The sequence below is a fragment of the Gracilinanus agilis genome, chromosome 2 (assembly GCF_016433145.1).
Source record: "Gracilinanus agilis isolate LMUSP501 chromosome 2, AgileGrace, whole genome shotgun sequence".
Classification (NCBI taxonomy): Eukaryota; Metazoa; Chordata; class Mammalia; order Didelphimorphia; family Didelphidae; genus Gracilinanus; species Gracilinanus agilis.
In genome coordinates, this window is record NC_058131.1 from 460734850 (window position 1) to 460739997 (window position 5148).

Below are 5148 nucleotides of genomic sequence, written 5' to 3' on the forward strand. Positions count from 1 at the left end.
CCATCTTCTCCCCTCCCTTTTTTTGACCTCCCCACTCCCCTGCTCCCCTTGGTTTATCCCTTCTAACTTTCTCAGAAGGGTTAGATGAGAGTTTTATGTCCCAATGGATAGTATAGCTACTCTTCCCTTTCCGGGTTGATTACACTGAGAGTAAGGTTTGATTATTACCTCTTAATGCTCTCTTCCTCTCCTTCTTATAATAGTATTCGTCCCCTCTCCTTCTCATGCCCTCTTTGTGTGTAATAGAATATCCTATTTTTCTTATTCACTCAAGTTTCTCTTGGTGTCCCCTGCTATTCACCCCCTCTTTCCCATCCCCCATGTCATCTTAGATTATTTAGTGTTCCACACTCTCCCTGTTAATTATTCTTCTGATTACTATAATAGTGAATACTATAATAGTATTCACTACAGAGAATTATACATAGCATTTCTCTACATAGGAATACAGATAATTTGATCTTACTGAGGCCCTTAAAAAGGCAAATTTAAAAATTATGAGTTTTCTTTCTTTCCCCTCTGTTTCTTATTTACCTTTTTATGTGTCTCTTGATTTTTGTGGCTGGATATCAAACTTTCCATTTAGTCCTGGTCTTTTCTGTGCAAATACTTGGAAATCTTCAATTTTGTTGAATGCCCATACTTTCCCCTGGAAATATATAGTCAATTTTGATGGGTAGTTGATCCGTGGTTGCAGGCCCAGCTCTCTTGCCTTTCTGAATATCATATTCCAAGCCTTGCGGTCTTTTAGCGTGGAGGCTGCCAGATCCTGTGTGATCCTGATTGGTGCTCCTTGATATCTGAATTGTCTCTTTCTGGCTTTTTGTAAGATTTTTCTTTTACTTGGATGCTCTTGAATTTGGCAATTATATTCCTGGGCGTTTTCTTATCTGTATCGAATGGCGAGGGTGATCTATGGATCCTTTCAATGTCTATATTGCCCTCTTGTTGTAGAACTTCAGGGCAATTTTGCTGAATGATTTCTTTTATTGTTAATCTTTCTCTTCTGAACTTCCTGAGTCTGGGTAGCCATCGTTAGCCCAGTAGCTTCTCAGCTTTATCCTCGCGCTCAGCGACTGTCTGCGGTCTTTTGGCTCCTGAGGTCTGAGTTCTGGTTTTTTCCAAGGTCAAGCCCCCTGGTGGACCCCCTTGCTTGATCCTCTGCTGTTGTTTTCTTTATAAGTCTCAGTGTGCTGCTTCCACAGTTGTATACCCATCTGCACTGGTTCCCCACTCAGGGTTTCAGAGCCTTAGCTCGGGGCTGTGTCTGCCTTCACCTGTGCCTCTGCCTGAGCCTGCGCTCTGCGTCTGAGCTCAGAGTCCATGTGCCTTCCTCAGCTTTTTGCAGTCCTAAATCTTGCTGCTCTCAGGAACAGGCCCTGGAGCTGCCAATGACTCGATGGGTGCCCCAAACTTGCTCTATTTCTTTTTAGCTGGCTTTGGCGTTATAGGTGGTGTGTGTGGAGGGGTTGGGGGGGGTTGCTCAGCCCATGATTTAGTGAGAGCTGTTTCACCCCTTTATAGCATAGAAATGTCCCGATTCCATGTACCTTCTACGCTGCACCCTGTTGTGGGGTTCCTCCATTCGTCTGGACTTGTTTTTATGTCCCCTTGAGGAATCTTGCGTTAAAAGCTGCTTTTTACTCTGCTGCCATCTTAACCCGGAACCTCCCAGTGGTCAATTTTTGTTGATGTTTACTCTACAACATTTCTTGTATGTGCCTCTTTCTCTCTACACATACAACCACCAACCTTGTTCTGGTCCTCATCACCTCTCTCCTGGATAGTTGAGCAATCTCCTTAAAGATCTTTCTAACTCAACTCTCTCCACACTCCAATCTCTTTTCCACACAACTGCTAAAGTAATATTCCTAAATTAGCACATCTCCCATCTCCATGCCTTCCTCCAGACTGTATTACCCAACCCTTCCATCTGTAAATCTGCTTGATCTAAACTCCACCAAGATGTCCCTCCCAAAATAAGCTGATTGATGGAAATTGCCTTGAAATGCTGTTTAATTACTACCTTGGATATACTCAATATCTTCCCAATTTCCCTAGCCAGCTAAAAAGTGGAGCACTAAGATCCACACAAAGTTTTTCTTTATAGTGGACAAAACCTTGACTTGGAAGCTCACTCTACTATATCTGCAGCTCTTTGTTGATCTGAACTCCAGAATAAGATACTACTCTGTTTTCTCACTTCCTTTTTTTTATTGTTTTCAGTCCTTAGATAGTAAATTTTTTGAGGGCAGGGATTGTCTTTCTTTAAAAAAAAACTAACTTCTTAGAATTGATGCTAAATATCAATTTCAAGGCAGAAGAAGGCTAGGCAATTGGGATTAAGTAACTTGCCCAAGGTCACATAGCTAAGAGGTGTCTGAGGCCATATTTGAATCCAGGACCTCCAATCTCTAGCCTTGATGCTCTATACACTGAACCACTTAGATGCCTTGATTGTTTTTATTTTTTCAAATTTCTATTTTCAGTGCTTAGCACAGTGCCTGGTAAATGTTTATTGACTTGAATGTATTCCTTTCTCACCTCTGCCTCTTACAATCCCTAGATATCTTTAAAGTTCAGTTGAAGCACCACCTCCTATGTCAATCTCAATCAATAAAAAAATTTAAAAAGCATTTATTAAGAACCTATTGAAAGACAGACACTAAGCTAGTTACTGAGATTCAAATACAAAGAATAATATAATCTATACTCCTGCAATATGAGGTGTTCTCTGATTCCCCCCAATCAAATAATGCTGCTCCAAAAAAATGGTTTGTATTTACCTTATATCTATTTTGAGTTTTACTTAGATATAGTTCAAGGCCAAAATTGATTCAAGCTCATTTGATGGTTCAAATTCAGGACTGGAACAAAATGAGATATCCATGAACCACCTAATAAAAGAAAGTTTATTTAATTAAAGCATGGCAAAGATATTTAGCAAGGATATGGTATAAATTCAGCTAGGCAAAAGTGTCCTTAACTCTACATTGGCCATGCCAGTTCTGTTAGTATATTGGTTTAGTAGTTGGTCATCAAACACTTTACTCTGTGGCCTAGATTTCATACTTAGATTATCAGGAAACTGTTAATTGTTCAAGATTTAGTGCTCTAAGGGACATGAATAGACAATTTTCAGATAAAGAAATCAAAAGTATAAACAAACACATGAAAAAGTGTTCTAAATCTCTTATAATTAGAGAAATGCAAATCAAAACAACTCTGAGGTACCACCTCACACCTAGCAGATTAGCTGACATGACAGCAAAGGAAAGTGGTGAATGTTGGAAAGGATGTGGCAAAATTAGAACATTAATGCATTGCTGGTAGAGTTGTAAATTGATCCAACCATTCTGGATGGCAATTTGGAACTATGCTCAAAGGGCTATAAAAGACTGTCTTCCCTTTCATCCAGCCATACCACTGCTGGGTTTATACTCCAAAGAGTTCATAGGAAAAAAAGACTTGTACAAAAATATTTATAGCCAAGCTCTTTGTGGTGGCAAAAAATTGGAAAATGAGGAAATGTCCTTCAATTGGGGAATGGCTGAACAAATTGTGGTATCTGTTGGTGATGGAATACTACTATGCTCAAAGGAATAATGAATTGGAGGAATTCCGTGTAAATTGGAAAGACTTCCAGGAATTGATGCAGAGTGAAAGGAGCAGAACCAGGAGAAGATTGTACATAGAGATGGATACACTGTGTTATAATCGAACATAATGGACTTCTTTACTAGCAGCAATGCAAGGATCCAGAACAATGCTGAGGGACTTATGAGAAAGAATGCTACCCACATTCAGAGGAAGAACCGTGAAAGTAGAAACACAGAAGAAAAACAACTACTTGAACACATGGGTTGATGGGGATATTATTGGGGTTATAGATACTAAACAAACACCCCAGTGCAACTATCAATAATATGGAAATAGGTCTTGATCAATGATACATGTAAAACCTAGTGGAATTACATGTTGGCTATTGGGGATAGGGGGGAGAGCCAAAGAACATGTATCATGTAATCATGGGAAGATATTCTAAATTTAAAAAAAAAAGACTTAGTCCCTTATACCAATTAGGTTTCCGATCTACATGGAAAAGGGACCTAGGAAAAGCAAACCCCAAGTATATGTCATATTCCTATGGCATATTATCCCTCCCATATCAGTGTGCATGTGTACTGTCTAATAGGAATAATATTCTTTTTCTTTAAAAGGTATTTTACTATTATACTTAGTTGATTCAGGGGCCCAAGAGTTGGCTTGTTAAAACTTCCCGATAGCTAGGGTCAAAAAAGCCAGTGCATAAAAAGTTGGCAACTCTTCCCTCAGACCAATTGGGCAAAACAGAAGCAGGGGAAGCTGGAAGCTACATCCAGTTGAATCCTTTAATGTCTTTTAGAGTCAGCTGAATCTCCTTTTCCAGCTATGGCTAGCCAAACATCCTGTTTAAAAACTAATAAATGGCCTATGATTGTCTCATTTTGTTCCAGTCTTGAACCTAAACTACCAAATAGTCCTAAGTCGGGCCTAAAGCTTGAACCTTTCACCCCTGTCTTTGTATCCTGAGTACCTAGAACAGTGTCTGACAGTGGTTTGTGTTCAATAAATACTTGTTGATTAATTGATTGATTTAACCTCTTAATGTCCCAGGCAAGTATCAAACATTAGAAATTCCCGAGGAGGTGCTGAATTGAGTTGGTGGAAACCCTTTCCTAAAACTATTATCTTGAGCCTGTACCCAAAAGTTTGTAAAACAGATGAAGACTCTAAGACCCAGAGGTTTCAGATGAGATTTTGAGATGCTATAATCTGCCGAAGGCTGCATAGAAAGTTAGAAACAGTCTCCAAACTAGAATGGAAATGTTCTGACTCCCAATTTAAAAAAATTTTACCAATAGCTATTTACCAAAAAGGGATAGCAATAATAAGAATGCAAATATTGTCCCCAACACTTAAGGCATACTCTCTCTTCCACCTTGGTCCCTGGAGGAAGAGGACTTTGACTTGAAGCAGTTTCTACCAAGCATTTGCCCACCAAGTTCTTTTCCAATATAGGCTGGCTGATGGATTAGTTGTCATCACTTCCTACTGATGGATTAGATCAAGAAGATCCATCTTCAAGGCCTCTGCTGTTGCCTCATT